Raw genomic sequence first — 18,747 nt, 5'->3', positions numbered from 1 at the left:
GACACTGGCTGGCTCGCTGCAGGGGGTGTGTTTTGCCCTCAACAACCAGAACTCATTTTGATTAGGAACTCTCATCATTGATGTTTTTCCCTTTTAAACACCTAATAATAAATTTAGATTTAGATTTTATTTCTCCCCCCAAAAATCATTAAAATAGAGTTCAAGTCGTATCAGTCCATTGTGTTTCCCGTTACGACAGCGAAGTTATAAATAAAAGATACGGAAGTCAGGACATGTGGAGTGAAAGTTCTGCAAACAACCATCCCAAGTGTTGCCTTCGCCCCACCCCATGCCACTCACCTAACAGGGACACAGATCTGCAGCAAACGTGCAGCTAAATCTTGAGATTACAAAAAGCTCAGGTGACACTCAACAGCTTCCTAGATTTGGGGGAGGATATAAAATCCAGGAGGACAGGACAGGACAGGCTGGGAGACAAAGTCACTTCACACCTAAGAGAGGGTCATTACAGCCAAATTTGTAAAACTGGGGTTCAGTGTTGCCAACGCTTACAATTTTATCACAAGACTAACAATAATTGGTGTTTTTTGTAAATCCCCAGCTAATGGAGTCACGTGAAAATACAGTAGAACCTCAGAGTTACAAACACCAGAGTTATGAATGGACCAGTTAACCACACACCTCATTTGGAACCGAAAGTATGCAGTCAGGCAGCAGCAAAGACAAAAAAAAAAAAAAAAAGCAAATACCATACAGTACTGTGTTAAACATAAACTACTAAAAGAAAATAAAGAGAAAGCAGCATTTTTCTTCTGCATAGTAAAGCTTCAAAGCTGTATTAAGTCAATGTTCAGTTGCAAACTTTTGACAGAACCACCATAACATTTTGTTAAGAGTTATGAACAACCTCCGTTTGTTCCCGAGGTGTTCATAACTCTGAAGCTGTACTGTATGACAATCTCAGCTTTTATTTTGAAGTGGAAGTTTCCAACGGTGGTGGAGAAAAGCTGGAAAATCGTGGACCTAAAGGCTCAAACCCCCCTATATTTACTTATTTTTAAATGTCTCCTGATTTTTGAATGCTTGCTAAAGTCCTAGCAATGCAGCCTTATCCCTAGCCGCATCTCTTCATTTCACTGCAAATGAGTTCTCCACACCCACATCGCCATGTGGGCCATGAGGGTAAAGGTCCGTCTCAGGCCTGTTTCCAATGCATGGGATCTTAATCCCATCTGGAAGGATGGGGGAGGTCGATATTTTGGGGTGTACAGCCTGAGCATAGAAGGCAGATGAAGCAGACAGGTTGCTCAGGCTGACAGTACAAGGTGAATGGAAAGTGTGTGTTCTGGTGCTATATAAATTGTGACAGAACGTATCAATGGCCTGGAAAGATGGACGGTAGGGCTGATATGAGACCAGTGAGAAATGGCACTTGGATCCAGCTGTATCAGATGAGAAGGGAGGATTTGTGGGCTCTACTGGAAATGCACAGGTGGTTATGCCAGGGCTGCAAATGATCGCCAGGACAACTCTCCGTCTTAGCTGTCAGTTTGTATTTTCATACCTGCGTCAAGTGAAGCTAGAAACTTACTTATAGTACATGAAAGCTAAGATTAGCACTGATGTGCAGTGGGTGACCAACCAAATTCATCAGCGAAGGCCCCACTTCAGCAAGGTATTTAAATACCTGCCTCACTTTCTGTTGCCAACTCTTGTGATTTTATTGTGAGTCTCACACTATTTAGGGCTTTTCGTAGAGACCCAGCTCCTGGAGCCAGGTGACTCTGTGACAGTCTCAGCTTTTTTTTTTTTTAAGGGAGTTTCTGGCCTCACGGTTGTGGAGAAAATGTGACTCCTAAAGACTCAGATCCTGAAAGGTAAATATAAAGAACCGAGCATTTTTTATTTTGTTTTTTAAATCATCTCATGATTGTGGGGGCCCGGATCATGATTTTTGAACACTTGCGGTTGACAAGACCACTTTAAAAATGTGAGTAGCAGCAATGATTTCAATGGGGTGACTCATGCTTAAAGTTAGACACCTACAAGTCACTTGCTGGTTCAAGGATGAAGCGTGCACTTGGCAGAGTTGTTTTTGTTCAGCGTTTCATAGCAAATAGCTCTATAATAAACCACACAATCTTCCCCCTCCACCCAAAAATAACTGAAGCACCCACATTTGGGCGGAAATCATAGAATCGTAGGACTGGCTGGGACCTCGAGAGGTCATCTAGTCCAGTCCCCTGCCCTCATGGCAGGACTAAGTATTATCTAGGTCAGTGGTTCTCAAACTTTTGTACTGGTGACCCCTTTTCACACAGCAAACCTCTGAGTGCAACTTTCCCTCCCCCCCATTAAAAACACATTTATATTTAACACTATTATAAATGCTACAGGCAAAGCAGGGTTTGAGGTGGAGGCTGACAGCTCGTGACCCCCCATGTAATAACCTCATGACCCCCTGAAGGGTCCCAACTCCCAGTTTGAGAACCCCTGATCTAGACCATCCTTGACAAGTGTTTGACAGGCCTCACTGGCTTCAGCGGAGCCAGGATTTCACACTGCATGTGTCTAAACCAAACCATATTAGATAAAACGTGGCCCCAAATCAGACATGTTTCCAAAACCAAAATAGCTCTCCATCTCTAATTCAAGGGCCCCAGCTGACTTACATTTAGGTAACAATTTAAATAAACTTTTCTAGAGCCTCAGACCAATGGGCAATTCTCCAAATCGCCTTTAAAATAGCCCACCAAAGCCAGTTGTTTTCAAATACACGGACTCAGCCCCCTGCAGTGCTAACCCGGCAGCAGGAAGTACCTGCAAAAGTGGAAATGTGGAAATGACTCTAAACAAATGTGAAAGTGACTTTCTACCCTCCAGACTGAAATAAATGCAGGAAGTAAACAAACAAATACACATAAATTAGGTTTTCAAAATTCTTCCCCATTTAGTAACATAAGGACTGGAATTATTAATGCCATTGGTCACGGTATTGTTTACAAACACACGGGTTTCATAGGGACCGTAAATTTCTCATGGCAGATGTTTGTTTGAGGTGGAAAGTGGCATTCTGAGGAAGGTGGCAGGGCAAGTGGGAACAGCAAGAGGAAAGCAAGTGACAACAGTAAGACCCAACCCCACAGAAACACTTACTCGAGTATAATGCTCACTGCTGTTACTCCAATACTCCGCATGGTATGAAGCCAGCAGGACTGTCTGTTCCTGCGAGCAGCTGTGCAATCAAGCCTTTAGGGAACCCATCATGTGTATTAGTCAGGGCGTGTGACTCCAAAGGAACTACTTGTGGGTGGCTGGATGTGGGGGGAGGGGGAAGGGAATCCTGCTTTCACTGAAGCCAGTGGCAAAACATAAATTCAATGGGTGCAGGATTGGGCCCTAAACCCTTGATTATTATAGAAGTTCCACTTTGATTCAGTACTATTAACCATGATGCATTGTTGTTGTTGTTACTAAGCTCATTGAGCTGAGAGGATGTGGCATATTCTAGGCTATTATTTAGCACTGTATTTCTCTGAGGTTTGCACTATAAGATGCACAGAAAATGGAAGGTCTTTTGTTTTTGTTTTTAAACTTTCCACATCATTGCTAAAGCTTTGCACAAAACAGGCAGGGTTTTCAAAAACATGGATTTTTTGTTTCTGACAATCCTATACTGTATACAGCACATGCAGTGAGTGCATGAAAACTGGCTCTTTGGATCACACAGGTGGCATTTGCTCTCCCCTCGGGTCAGCCATGGATTTGCTGACCCCACATAGCCCCCATGCAGAGTAGAGCTCTCCCAATTGGTACTGAGTGTTGTGAGAAAGCATAGACAATCTGACAGACAAACAAAAAGCCAATCCAGCAAGACCCACCAGAATAACAATTAGCACTACACCTCTTAAATCACTGGCCTAATGTAAGCTACAGGTACTCCTATCTTGACCACTCAAGAGACCAAGAAAACATGGTTGGTGGAATGAGGAAACCTGCTAAGGAACCAGCGTTGGGCCTGATGTTACCATGAGAGTGAGTGAAAGATGGGGGGGGGGGGGGGAATGTCCATGAAAGTTTTCACCTCCAAAGGTTTCCATTTTTCATTTAAAAAAAAAAATTGAAATAAATTTTCCACTGAGCTTTAGCTACTCCAGCACCTTGGGCCATTGCTGCAGGGTTCTCCCAGTAAACATCTGTATTGTTGATACACGGACTGGCCCAAATACTGTCGTAATTCACACACCCCCAACCACAGTGAAGTCTGGGGGAAATTTGTAAAGTACAAATATACCCCTGAAATGTCTTGTTGCTCAGAGCCTCCGGGAGGACGAAGCGAAATAGCCAACCTAGGAGAACAGCAAGTACGAAGTGTTTTGTGGAGGTGCTAGAAGCTGCCATTTTGCTGAGAAGAAATGCTACTTATGACCCAGCCTGAGACCAAAAATTAATTTCCAATGGGCTTTAATAGTCAATCATCAGGAATAAAGCTCTGCAGAAAGTGTGAACTCTGTATAGCTACCACAGTGTCACAGGCATGCCTGCACCTGTTGTGCCCCCTGCCGGCCAAGTGGGACACTGCACATACACCTTACCCTAATTTCCCCCTCCTAGGGGTGCCCCCTCAACCCCATACAGGTGGGAGCTGGTGGCACGGCTTAGCCCCAGCTAAAATGTAACCCCTTCCAGGAGAACAAGAGTCCTGTTCAGCCCTCTGGGCTCCCTTTATGCCTCTCTGCCCTGGGACAGAGGGCTGACCCCCAGGCTGCTTCTGTCATCCACTTCCTCTGCGTATTCCAGGCCCTGCTTCCCTGTGGTTCCTCCTGCTAACTTCTCTGCCCTTTGATGAGGCCCAAGTGTTTATCCATCAGCCACCTGACCCCAGTTTGTCCTGCCCCTTTGGGCCAGGAGGTAGCTAATTATGGCTGACTGAACAGGGCTGGCTAGCCCAAGGCCTCCTCACCCTTGAAGGCACAGGCTGCCCGGTCCCACACGGCTATTGCCAACCCCAAGCTTTAAAAAAAAAAAACAACCAAGAATCTGGCCACAAATAAATGATGAGATTGTCTTAAAAATCATGAGGTTTCTTTTCATTTGCCTCCTGATTCCTGAGCCTTTAGGGTGCTCTTTGGTGACATTTTACTCCATAACCATGGGGGCTGGAACCCTCCATTGTTTTAAATGGAAGCTGAGATTATCACATAATCAGTTGCCTCCAGGAGCTGGGGCTTTATGAAAAGCACCAAACAGCAGACGATTCATGATAAAATTGCAAGGATTGGCAACGCATGATTGATGAGATAGAGCTGATTAGGAACTGGTTCCTGCACTGCCATGGCCAGACTGCTGAAGAACAGGGTCCACTCACAAAAATGCACAAGCAGTTGCAGATGCTGCAGCTTCATATATGAACTGGCAGCTTAGACCTTGAGACACCCCTTTGCATACGCAGATGCCCCATGGCAGTAATTGCAGGGCTGTGTGTAATCATGCAAGTGCAGGTGGATCTCTGGCTTCTCTCTGCCTTTTCAAATCTGGCCTTGAGTTTCACAAGTGTGGAATTTACTCCCTCTTTGGATCAGACATGGATTTGCTAATCTTGGGGCTCCCACCAAAACCCCTCTGTTTTCCCCAGGCTTTTAGGGAAGGGGAGGGCTGGCGTGTGTTGGGTTTACTTCTGTCATCCTTGTTATATTTACATCTCAAAGACCTTTATTATACTGGACTGTTATTTGCATTGTATATTTTAATTTATCTAATGGGGGCCAGAGCACAGGACCCGGTGGGAGACAGACAAGCAGAAAGGCAGCTACCTTCAGCACTAGCTTCAGAAGTGCCACTAATGAAACAAATGCATGAACGGAACAAAAGAAACAAAACCAGTAAATTCTGGGTCAGAAACACTTCTTACCCTGTGGACTTCCTAGCACGACACCTCTGGATAGGACTTTGGCATCACACCTTGAACTCAGACTTGTAGCTCTATAGACACGAACTTCTGTACCGTCTGAGCTAAAGGACCTGGCTATGCTAGCTGTAGCAGACTCAATGTGGGTCAGCCACTAACAGGGACAGAGCGCCATGCTGAGCTAGCATGGGTTACTTCTACATACTCATGAGCTGTGCAAACTGTGGGTTAAGTTTTCAGTGTAACTGATGTAATATTCCAGTGGGTCACTCCGGCCAACTGATCTGGGGTGTCCTACAGGGGCACACCCCAGCTTATGAACATCAACAACTCTGCTTTTTAATTGCTCTCGCCTCTGCCAAGATGCTCACTGTTTGGGGGAATTCTTAACATCCCAGTGCAGGCTGCATGACACAGGCAGGGCTGCTGTTTGGCTCAGGTGTTTTTCTGACCACAAGCTCATCTGCTTGCAATAAGAGTCACTTTAGGGACTGGTCTAAAAGGGCTGGTTGTAGGGGAGGTCACCGCTACTGCAGTCTCAGCATCTCCCAGCAGGAGCTGCTGTATGGAGCAGGGCAGGAGCACTGGTTGTGGGTAAGCTCGCAGCTACTCCAGATCCAGCCTCTGCCAGCAGGAGGCGCTGTAGCGCACAGCACAGGTCAGTCATTCTGCAGGGTACTTTGCCAAAAAAGTACATTCCCCTGACTTTAACATGGAGTTAAAACATACACCGACTCACTGGGTAGATACATCAAAGCGGATGGGAAACACTGTCCACAAATGTTCCAAAAAATGTTCACATTTTCCAGGGTTCACCCATTATTTTTCTATTAAACAGCTGAGAAATAAATCCAAAATCTGCCCTAAACTCACGGCCCCTTTTCCTGCAGCCTGGGCTATGCCTTCGCAGGATGGATGAAGACGAAGGCTGAACTGGTTTCCTGGATTCTGCGTGGCACTTGTTGTGTCACTCGGGCTGTGCAGTGCCACAGCGTTCAAGCCCCGTACAGTGGGGTTTCACACGAGATTTGAAAACCGCCAGTAAAGAGGAAAATTGCAAAGCTGTACAGCAGCACTGGAGGGACTCTTTGGCCACTCCGGCCTCAGAGCATCCCTGAGGAATCACTACAGCGGCACAGGACACAGGGAAGCTCCCGGTCTGGCCTCTCCCAGCAGCAGTGACTGAAGGGAACAATGCGGGAAGGCAAAGTGTATTGGTTCTCCACTTCCAGCGTCTTCCTGCAGGAGTCACTATCTAGAATAAGGCAGGAGCATCAATTGCCTGTGCAAACTACTGCTCCCGTGGCCCCAAAACCCACAACAGAAGTCACCCCAGGGAATTGGGGAGAAACAAGGAGCCCACAATTTCATAGACCCCCCAGCCTCTCCCAGCAGGAGTCACTGTGAGGATACCTGGCAGACACATTCCCCCTATAACCACAGGAGGAAATAGTGCAGGAGCACTTCCATAAAAAACAATACACCCTGACATATGCTTTTGTTTTTAATGCACTTGTATCATATCCCCCACTCCCCTCCCATGCTTGGTGTAATGGTTTGTGCAGGAAAAATGCCTTTATTACACATAAATGTCAGTCATAAAATGGTCCAAAGCAAGCTCTATACTCCACCTTCTGATTTACTAGGGGCTCCATGTCTGATATTTTATAATAATAGTTGTGTGATCCAGTGTGAAGCACATCTCTGAGTCGGTTCTAATCTAGGCTCACTCCTCCAGAAGGAAGGGCTCTCCACTTATTCACAGCAAATGCCTAGCCCACCAGTATCTTCAGTACAGTACACAGACATATTTTCCCCCTTGCCTTTCACAAATATATAGCCTGCCAGGCACACATTTCCAAGGATGCTCGCACAGCAGCCTTTCACCCCGCCCCTCTCCTGCCAGCCAGCTGAGAATCAAAATGTGAGCAAGTGCAACAATCTTTTTACACACTGAACCTGTCCCTCCATATTAACGGCACTTAGACAAAATACCAAGTTGGGGGGTGGGGACCAAAAAGGTTATGAATCCTCTGCTACAACAGGGGAGAGAAAAAGCCAAGTCTGACTGCCCAGAACTGACCTTTCCCACACTTGAACGAGATTATAGTAACACACCTCCCTCCCAAAAAACAACCTTGGGACCTTGCATGAAGGACCTACACACGCTGCTGCTTCTCTAGTGCCTTGATGCAGCCACATGCCACCTGATTTGCAGAGTTGTTCCTAGAGAATCTTCACTTCAAGAATCTCCACCAAAAAAACAAACAAGGGGGGGGGTATCATTCCTTGCCCCTCCCCCGTTGCTCAGCCTGCTGCTCTCAGCCTTGTCTGCATTTGCCCCCACATCTAGGCGCTTGGGCTAGCCCCGGGTTGCCCATCAGCCCTTCATTCCGAAAAGCCTTTAATATTTTTTTAAACATCAAAATGGCGGAATTCCCTCTTTCTTTTTTAAAAAAAATTCTCTTGCACAAACAGAAATTCCTCTAATTTGGGGAGTGGAAATTGCACGGAGAAAGTTTGCAAAAATGACCCATTTTCTCCCCTCCGAGCTCATCGCAAACCTTCCTCTGTCCTCTCTCCCTCTCCCTCGCTTCCTTTCAAACTCTTCAACTCATTCGCCTATCTTGGGGGGTGGGAAGGGGGTTAAAAAAAGAAACCCTCCCTCAGTTTAAACATGGAATAGAAAAAGCATCCCGGGGTTGCAAGCGCTTGCATTGTCCCTGCCAACCCCCCTTTGCCTCCTGATTTCCTCTGCTCTTCAGTTGTTCTATTGCTCTGCCCCTTGCAAAAGGAAAAATCAAATAAAAATCTAGAGAATTTGGTTCCCAAAAGATACAGTACCAAAAAATAGACCAAAAGGCTGGTAAGAAGAGCTAGTTGCAAAGGCAGGCAAGTGCAATTTTCAAAGCAATGCGTTGCATGCAAACCGGGCGCACAGGTGGGCAGAGCACGGCGCACACCCTTTCCCGGGTGCATTCTGATGATTTAAAGAGGTTTATAAATTACTTTCTTATCTGATTCCTTACCTACAATAATCAGCCTGTGGTCACTGAATGCTGAGCCTGCGGGAACCTGGGCTGCTGCGCGCCTGCGCACACGGGGGGGCGGGGCCGCCTGCCCTGCAGAAATGCACTGGCTAAGAAATTGACAAGCAAAGCATATTTAATATACAGCGAGCGAGCGAGCGCGGGGTGGGCTGGGGGGAGGGAGACGTGTGTTATCCACGCTGCAATCCCCGTTTTATATAAATAAATAATTAAACCAGCTATTAACCCCTCCGAGGCTGCCGTGCAGCAGGGTTTTCTCTGCCAGGGGGGCTGCTGCTGCTCAGCACATCCATATTTTGATGGTTTTCTTGTTGTTGGGTTTTTTTAAAGATCAGGGTTGAATGTAGAACTAATTAATTAGTTAGTTAATTAGAATTATAAATGTATCAGCTCCATCCCCCTTTCTTTTTTTTTTTAAAGTGCATGTTTCATATAAAAGGTACCCTAGCCTCTGTCTGTTTGCTCCGTGGTCGTCAGCAGTGTATTTTGTGTTACTATTGAGGGTGATAGTTTGCAACAAGGAGACAGGAGAGTCAAAATATGCTGCCTAAAACGTGCAGGTTGTTATAGCCAGGAGCCTATGGAGCCTGCATTTAAAATAACCCCACCCAAACCCATTTTGGATCCATCACAACAGCCTTACTGGGTCAGACCAATGACCCATCTGGCTGATGTCCTGTTTTCTGACAGTTGTCAGTGCTAAATAGATGTTTCAGAGGGAGTGAACAGGACAATTACCCACTGAGCCATCCCTGTTGTCCAGTCCCAGCTTCTGGCTGTCAGAGGTTTAGGGACACGCAGAGCATAAAGCTGCATCCCTGACCATTTAGGCTAATAGCCACTGATAGACCTATCCTACCTGAATGTATCTAGTTCTTTTTTGAACCCAGTTATACTTTTGACCTTCAATCTATTTGGATTCTGATTGACATGGAAGGGCTATCTCATATGGACGGCTCTTCCATGGCAAAGTAGAGAGTACCATCTAGATCAGGGGTGGGCAAACTTTTTGGTCCCAGGGCCACATCTAGGTATGGAAATTGTGTGTCAAGCCCTGAATACTCACAAAATTGGAGGTTGGGGTGCAAGAAGGGCTGAGGGTTCCAGCTCAGGGTGCAGGCTCTGGGGTGTGGCTGGGGATGAGGGGGTGCAGGAGGGTGCTCCAGGCTGGGACCGAAGGGTTCTGAGAGTGAGAGGGGGATCAGGGCTGGGGCAGGAGGTTGAGGTGCAGGAGGGAATCAGGAGTGCAGGCTTCAGGCGACACTTACCTCAAGCAGCTCCCGGAAGCAGTGGCATGTCCCCTCTCCGGTTCCTATGCAGAGGTGCGGCCAGGTGGCTCTGGGCACTGCCCCATCTGCAGGTGCCATCCCTGCAGCTCCCATTGGCCCTGGTTCTTGGCCAATGAGAGCTGCAGGGGCGGTGCTTGGGGCAGGGGCAGCATGCAAAGTCCCCTGACTGCCCCTACGCATAGGAGCCAGAGGGGGGACACGCTGCTGCTTCCGGGAGCTGCGCAGAGCCACAGCGTGCAGGGAGTGGGGCAAGCCCCTGACCCCACTCCCTGGCTGGAGCGCCAGAGCAGAGCAAGCCCCAGACCTCGCTCCCTGGCAGGAGCTCAAGGGCTGTCTGAAGAGCCGGAGGTGGCCCTCGGGCCTTAGTTTGCCCACCCCGATCTAGATGTATCCAGCAAGCCACCACTTGGTGAACTCCATTATATTAACTTATCTGATGGCAGTGGGCAGCAGGATTTCTAACTCTTCTGGAACCCTTTGGAAGCTGCAGGGAACTTGTGAGAGGTACCTGGGTGGTGAGTGCCAGCCACAGAGGTTAGCCACTGAAAAAGGGGATTGGGTTTATAAATATTTATCTGCATTTTAAGTGTGACAGACAGTCTTACATTGACTGTGGGTATGTGTCTTGTACATCAGGTATCTGGGGGGTCACGGTTTGCTCTTAGATACACCAGGCAAAGCTCACTGATGCCAGTGGGGTTAGACTGACATATCTAAGAGCAAAGTTTGGCCCCTTGAATTGGATGGCAAGTGGAGATAACTTTCCAGAATCCCTCCCCACCTTTTGAAAAGAATAAATGTCCAGAGTGGGAGAGTAAACACTGTCCTGGCTGGCTTCTTGCTCGAGTCCATGCCAACAGGCAGCCATCCTGGCCCCACAGGAACATGGTATTAAAAAACAGCTTGCCTAACTAGCTGAGAGGAGCATAGGACATGGGGGAATTTCTCGCTCTGAGCGAAGTGTGACATGCAGCCAATGTCACATTTGCATCCAGGGCTGTGAGGTCACCACTGAAGTTCTGTTGTTTTCAGAACAATGCCCATGCTGACTCCCCGGGTGTGAGTGACTGGCCAACAGCCGCCTTGGGTGGAAGGGGAAGAAAGATGTCTCCAATTGTCACAGCGAGTAAAGAGCTCCGACCCTTTGAACTGCAAGGATTGCTGCGTTCAAGCATCGCACGCACTCTGCCCTGACCCTGCCCTCTGTATAACGGCGACCATGCTTATTGGTACATGCTGCAGGATCATCATGGATGGGATCCTGGAGTTTTTGCTAGGAATGGGCTTGGTACAGGGGCGGTGGAGCGTCTGAGAGACAGAGGCAGCCTCTGGGCTTTACAGGCTTGGCGTCCATCGCACCAAAACCAGCCCTTCCCTGTGTCCTTCTGCAGTCTCGTCTGCTTCCCCTCCCCTTCGGAAGCAGCGGTAGAGAGAAATGTACGAACCCCTATAGCTTATGTAGGGGCAGGAACATCAGGGGCGAGGCTGAAAGGCAGCGATGAAAGAAATGCAAATCCGCAACTGTCCCTGCCCGAATCCGGTCTGCACTGGAAAGCGGAGTGTAATCAGAATAATGAGGCTGAGTAGGTTTACACGGCAAACGAGAAAGCGATTCGACCGTTAATTTTGCTGCTGGCTTTTCACTAAATAGACACCGGTGCGGAGGTTAATCCCCATGGCCATGTTAGTAAATTCTCCAGATTTTTCAGATAATTTGGCAGATTTAAATTGAAGCAGGCAGAATTTAACTCTTCCGGTTGCCATAACAACGCAATACGTTTATTCTTCGACGCGGCCGTGTCAATTTTTAATCACATCACATTATTTTGGAATGTGATTGCATCGGTTTAGAACTTTGGTTGCTATAACAACTGTGGAGATAAAAATACATATGGAATCCAGTTTACATTTGGGTTTGGATCAGGGATTTTTCCCCCTTGAACCGAGGTCAGGGGAATATTCGGAAAATTAGAGTGAAATGGCGAGATAATCTCTTCACAGAAACATAAGACACACACTAATCACTAGCGATCGCAGACTTTTAAGATCCGCTTGAATATTTCAACATGAATGCTTAAGTGGTTGTCCTGTATTAATAATAACCTTTACATACGAATTCAAAAGACACTATTCCAAATAAGCTTAGCTATTGAAAAAAAACCCGTTAGTTTTACTCATTTAGTGACGTGATTGTTTTAAACTGAAGTGGGGGAAAACTGGAAGCACTAGGTACGTGTTTTAAAATCAAATCAACCTGTCAAAAATCATTGACTGTTGTACTCTGCATGTGTAAGAGACAATATCAACCTGGTCTCTCAATTTGGAGTGGGTCTTGTTTGGGGTATCTTGGGAACTTAGACAAAGGCAGCAACTAAGATTTTTGTTTTGTTTTTTTAGATCTTGTGTTTGGTGTAGGTAGGTGTCTTTAAATAATAGGAATATGTTGCACAGTAGTGGTCAAAAACAGCAAACAAAATGTTAGGGTGCATAAGGAGTGAGATGAAAAATATATGACTGAAAATATTATAATGGTATATATCAATCAATGGTGCATCCTTACCTAGAATAATGTGTGCAGTCTTGGGCACACTCTAATATTAGATAGAAACTCACATTTTTACACCCCTCCAACACCTTTTGTTTTGAAATTAGTAACAAAGAATCAAATTTTTCAAAATGTTTAATGAAAATTTCAACTAATTCTATTGTTGGTTTAAAAAAAAGGGGGGGGTTGGGCTTTTCACCAGCAATTTTCCTAGTGTTTCAGATATTGCAATAAAAATGTTGACATTTTAAATTTTTATTCAGATTTTAGTCACACCTACCCATGAGAGAAGAGAAGAATGAGCGGAGACACAATAACAGTGTCCAAATACGTAAAAGGTTGCTAAAAAGAGGACAACGATCAGTTGTTCTCCATCCACCAATGGTAGGGCAAAAAGCAATTTGCTTAATTTGCAGCAGGGGAGATTTAGGTCAGATATTAGGGAAAACGTTCTAACTATAAGGCTAGCTAAGCATTGAAATAGGCTTCCAAGGGGGGTTGTGGAATCCCCGACACTGTAGGTTTTTAAGAACATGTTAGATAAACATCTGCCAGGGTTGATTGGGCACACTTAATCCTACCTCAGCATGGGCAGGGATGGACTAAATGACCTCTTAAGGTCTCTTCCAGTCCTACCTTGCTATGAGATATTAGAAGGAGTCCAGAAACGGAAGATAAAAATTATGAGAGACATGAAGAGACTTTCATATGAAGAAAGACTGAAAAAATAGCGACAGTTTAATGTAGTCAGGAAACAATTAAGAAGGGGCATTATGGAAACATATAGAGTAATGAAATGGTACAGAGAAGGTGAATAAGACGCTCCTGTTTACCCTTTCCTATAATACAGGAAGAAAGCAAAGCACATTGAAAATGAAATTAAAAATTGAGGGAAAGAAATACTACACAACACTTAATTAACCTGTGGAACTCACTGCCACAAGGCATCAAAGCCAAGGACTCTGTGGGATTCACAAAAGGATTAGCTCAAAGCTAGCAAATGTCCATCTATGTGAGCTGGAAATTACACTTTTGTTGCAGAACATAACAGCAAAGCTCAGACCCAGTGACCTAGATATATTCATCCACCAAGGGACATCCTAGTAACAGGATCCCTCTGCTAAAAAATTGTCACTGCCTTCATGCTTACCTAAAAGTCATTGGGGAACAGCACTGAGTGATAAGGACTGTGGCCCATTTTTGTACCAAAATGGAATGCAATTAACCAGTTTCCCTGTGTTCTTTGACAATGTGTTACAAAAATATCGAAACCCAGGCTTACGTGCTTTGCTTTTTTTCCTTTTGCCCTGTGTGCAATAGCATGGAGAGATTCCCTCTTTCAAGTACTTGCACAGACTCCAGAGCCAGTCTGCTCTGCCTGCCTTGCTGCTGCTGCTGAAAGATGTGGCTGAAACTGATGTGCTTGAAAGTCATCGTAAAGGACACGGAACAAACACATCTTCCTAGCTGCCAAGCCATGAAGCTTCTGCATTGATCATGCAGCTCTCTAGTGCTGGACATTTGGTTGGGATAGGCCTCACCTACTTAAGCAAAGCTATATGAAGTAATCAGGGAGTTCTGTATGCTTCATACACTGCAAGTGTCCCTGTGACAAATAAAATATTTACTCTTTAAATATTTTCAGACTCAGGCTCAAATGTGACTTAGTTGAAGAAGTGGGTGGCAAAAGGGCTTGAAGAACACAATGTTTAACCTCTAGTTCAAATCCAGCCCAGGTCATAGTAACTGGAAGTCATTCTTATCTGGTGGTGTCAGTGCAGTTCCTCTTGGGCAAGTGCATTACAGAAAGCAGCCGCTCAAGGGGACAGAGAATATCTTATTGCCCTTATATAAATCCATGATACGCCCACATCTTGCATACTGCATACAGATGTGGTCTCTTTGTCTCAAAAAAGATATACTGGCATTAGAAAAGGTTCAGAGAAGGGCAACTAAAATGATTAGGGGTTTGGAATGGGTCCCATATGAGGAGAGATTAAAGAGGCTAAGACTTTTCAGCTTAGTCTCCACTTTTCCAAGGAGGGATATGACAGAGGTATATAAAATCATGAGTAATGTGGAGAAAGTGAATAAGTTATTTGCTTGTTCCCATAAGAACTAGGGGCCACCAAATGAAATTAATGGGCAGCAGGTTTAAAACAAATAAGAGGAAGTTCTTCTTCACACAGCGCACAGTCAACTTGTGGAACTCATTGCCTGAGGAGGTTGTGAAAGCTAGAACTATAACAGGGTTTAAAAGAGAACTGGATAAATTCATGGAGATTAAGTCCATTAATGGCTATTAGCCAGGATGGGTAAGGAATGGTGTCCCTAGCCTCTGTTTGTCAGAGGGTGGTGATGGATGGCAGGCGAGAGATCACTTGAGCATAACCGGTTAGGTTCACTCCCTCTGGGGCACCTGGCATTGGTCACTGTCGGTAGACAGGATACTGGGCTGGATGGACCTTTGGTCTGACCCAGTATGGCCATTGTTCTTATGTTCATTGGGCACTCAGGTTGGCAGCTGAATGGGAAAAGACAGAATGGGCCATGGACATTGAACTTCAGATGTGGTCACTCCAGGTCCAGGCTGAAGCAAACAGACCATATTGCTTCTGTTTCCTCTGCTGGGAAAGGGAAGAGAGAGAGGATTCCACTCTCTGGGGCTGCCAAGCGGACACCTTGGAGCAGCTCTCCAATCACTTCAAATTTTTAAAATAAACATGTAATACTCCTGGGGGAGATTGGGTGGCATGAGTCTGTTCGGCTTAACTCACTTGTGGGAGGAATTTGGGGCCTGACTTGCGACGTGCTGAGTATGCTGGTCCCGATCCAGCACATGCTTTAACTTCCAGCGCTCGAGCATTATGGGACTGCTCAGAGCACTGTGCAGGGGCAAGTCCTTGGTTGGTAGCATTATAAAACACTGACACCAATTACTTAGGCAGAACTGGAAGTCCACCTGGGAAAGACCCCAGACTGGAGTAGCAGGGCCCAAGGTGCTTTGGCAAGCCTGTCTGGGAGACCAGGCCTGGCACAGAGACCAGCACTGAGGTGCCTTCGCAGAACAAGAGAGAAGAAGCTTGCACTGTCTTCCCCCATGCTGGGCCAGATCCTGCTCCATTGAAGTTGGTGGCAACATTCCCACTCACTTCAAGGAGAGTAGAACCAAGCCCTTGGCTCTGGTAATCCTGTCAGTCTTGCATCCTCAGGAGCACAGAATCACACAGCTCCTCCTACACACCCCAACATCTTCATCTGTTCATAAAAAGAACAAGAGACCCAGTTCAGTGATTTTGATGAACTAATCAGAGCTGATCATTGCAGTTGGCTTAATGCACTCAGGGCTTTAAATAGGCTCTTCCTCTTCCTTTTTTTTTTTCTTCAGTGTCACAGGGGGAAATTATTTGTAGCAATGGCTGCTTGTTCTGCCAGCTTTACTGTACTGGGGGATTCACATGTAGCTTCAACTCGGGGAGAAAGAGTCGACTCAGTCACTTTGAGAGAAGCTGACTCATGAATAGACAGAACATTCCACCCTCACTGCTAGCAAGACACATGCAAAAAGCATCATGTTCCTGGCATGCAGTTTACCATGAAGGATCATGATTTCAGACACTTAAGAACGGGAAGCAGTGAGGCCTCAGTAGGCCTAGCAAATACAGCACAGGACTCAGGAGACCTGAGGTCTAGTCCTTGCTCTGCCACTGGCCTGCTGGATTACCTTGGGCAAGTTACTTCACCTTGGTAAGTGCTTGTTTCCCTGTCTTTAAAATAGAGATAATCATATTGACTCCCTTGGTAAAATGCCTTGGGATTTACTGATCAAAAACAGTCTATAAGATTTCTAGGGGCTTTTGCTTGTTTATATATATATACACACACATACTCCCACACCCCGACTCAGTGCTACTGGACTTAATTGGGCAGACCAGTCTGCAAGCAGTTGGGGCAATGTTTAGTAAGAATTCCTCTGGGATGGGCCAGGACATTAACTTCAATGCATTCTTCTGTTATTGACATGGATGTAACACACAATTCTAGAGCGGGTGTTTTAATTTAACATGATGACCCCAAATAGGACCTGAGCCTGCTGCCACTGAAGACAAGGGCACAAATCTCATTGACTGAAGTGGGAGTGGCATAGGGCCCTCAGAGCCTTCTGAATGGCTAAGGACTGACTGTACAGTAAGGGATATTTTCACATAAGATGCAAAACTAAATATAATATTCATATTTACAATTTGGTTGCCCTCCAGCCACCCTCTGAAGAGACAAATTGTTTTCATCCTTATTCCAAGGCTCTATTTCAATCATATTTCATTTCTCAGCTTACCTGAGCCTTGGAAAACTTGTTAAACTGTTGGTAAATACAGTGAAGGTTAGCCTTTTCATGGGCTTTTAAGAACATTGCATTTGCCTCTAGACATTCATATGATATTGACTGCAGTGTCTGAGCAGCTGTACATAGTGATGTGATCATGGTGAACAGAAGTCAGTTATATTTGGGACAGAAGTGCTAAAAAATCGTTGACTAGGGCCACTCAAACATGCTAAGCGTAGTTCTCTCTGGCCTTGTCTCACCAGGAAAACAGGCATGTTCTCACCTCATGCTAGCTAACATGAGATGGCAAAATCCTAGCAAAGACCAGGATGTTGTAGTTTAAACAAGGAAAACCCTAGACTCCCCCACACTCCTTATTTCCACCTGCTAACACATGGTAAGAACACACCCTCTCTATGTAGACTGTCCAACTTCTATGGACACAGCCATCGATCTATCAGATACAAAGCTGCTGGTCAGCTACTACCCCAGACCAGAAAGCTCTGCATGGGATAGCTTTCCTTCTTCTCTTCTCTCTGGGGGCAGCAGCATGCCCTGCACGTTCATTCCTCCCCGCCAGTGAAGACACTTGTTTGATCACTCCTCCTGTTAGCCACCAAGTCTGGGACTCCATTCCAATTAGCTGCTCCCATGCTGTTTCCCTTCTGCCCACAAGCTGCTGGGAGACAGAGGGAGAGATGACCTATGGCAAAATGGTGGTGGCACAGGCAGAGTGTAAAACTGAACATTCCACCGCCTAAGTGTCTGCCTTTGACATGCTCTCCCCCCTGCCCCGGCCAGTCACTTCCTCTCTTGCTAGAGAATGAGGGACGGCATAGAGCTGTATGAGAGGTGAAGCAATGTGATTCTGGTCTGGAGGGGGACTCAAGAGCCCTAGGTTCTATTCCTGGCTCTGCCACTGACTCACTAGGTGACTTTTCCCACCATCTGCCTCAGTTTCCCCAGATGTAAAATGAGGATAATGCTACTGCCCTCTATTGGAAAGCGCTTTGAGAACTATGGATGAAAAAGCTCTAGCATCTCACTCTGTACCTCAGTTTCCCCATCTGTAAAACATGGATAACAATACTTCCTTTGCAAAGCACTGAGCTATATGGGTAAAAAGTTATATGTAAGACAGATGTTATTACAAAATCTCTTCCCTCTTGGGTATCAAAATGGTGGAATATTATGTCCAAAATTTTTACACATTGCAATTACACTATCAACCCAAGAGGAAGCATTACCAACTAACAGATCCAGGCTACATGTTTTATTAGGCTCTTTCAAATTGCTTTGTTCTAAATTTCCTGCATGGGCCGTTGATGTTTCCCTAGTTTAGTTCAGAAGGGGAGCAGTGAGAGCTGGGCAAACACAATACTAGCAGTAACTATCATTATCAGGCAACTATACATCTGTAAGTCTTTACTCCTGGGGGAATTCTGTGGCACCAGACAGGTGCAGAATTCGTGTCCTCCTACAGATTTTTTTTTCATCTGTAGAATATAGATTCTGCAGAAGCACTGCAGTTACACCTTTCACCCACCAGGAGCTGCTGTGGTGCCAGAAGAGAGGGCAACCAGCCAGGTGAGGCAAGGGACAGACAGATTGGGGGACATGGGGCTGACGGGTGGGTCACAGACTGGGGTGTGGGCTCCGGAGCTAGTGAG

The 18,747-nt window shown here is 45.9% G+C and overlaps 1 protein-coding gene and 1 long non-coding RNA gene across 2 annotated transcripts in view; one reads left to right on the top strand and one right to left on the bottom strand.

Annotated features, from left to right (window-relative positions):
• L3MBTL1 (L3MBTL histone methyl-lysine binding protein 1) overlaps positions 1-11,955 on the bottom strand; it is a 55,984-nt gene extending 44,029 nt beyond the window's left edge. Inside the window, exons 1-2 of the mRNA XM_039498393.1 lie at positions 11,654-11,955; positions 8,899-9,008 (exon numbers count right to left, since the gene is read on the bottom strand). The gene's annotated coding sequence lies outside the window, so the exon portion shown is untranslated. The remainder of the gene's footprint in view (positions 1-8,898; positions 9,009-11,653) is intronic.
• LOC120380579 lies at positions 11,240-14,391 on the top strand. The gene is made up of 3 exons (XR_005587815.1): positions 11,240-11,437; positions 13,017-13,137; positions 14,074-14,391. It is a non-coding gene; the product is annotated as an uncharacterized LOC120380579 (long non-coding RNA).
• Positions 14,392-18,747: the final 4,356 nt, after the last annotated feature.

This window comes from Mauremys reevesii, linkage group 13 (genome assembly GCF_016161935.1).
Source record: "Mauremys reevesii isolate NIE-2019 linkage group 13, ASM1616193v1, whole genome shotgun sequence".
NCBI classification, from domain to species: domain Eukaryota; kingdom Metazoa; phylum Chordata; order Testudines; family Geoemydidae; genus Mauremys; species Mauremys reevesii.
The sequence above is the reverse complement of the archived record's forward strand: the minus strand, read 5'-3'. Positions and strand labels throughout refer to the sequence as shown.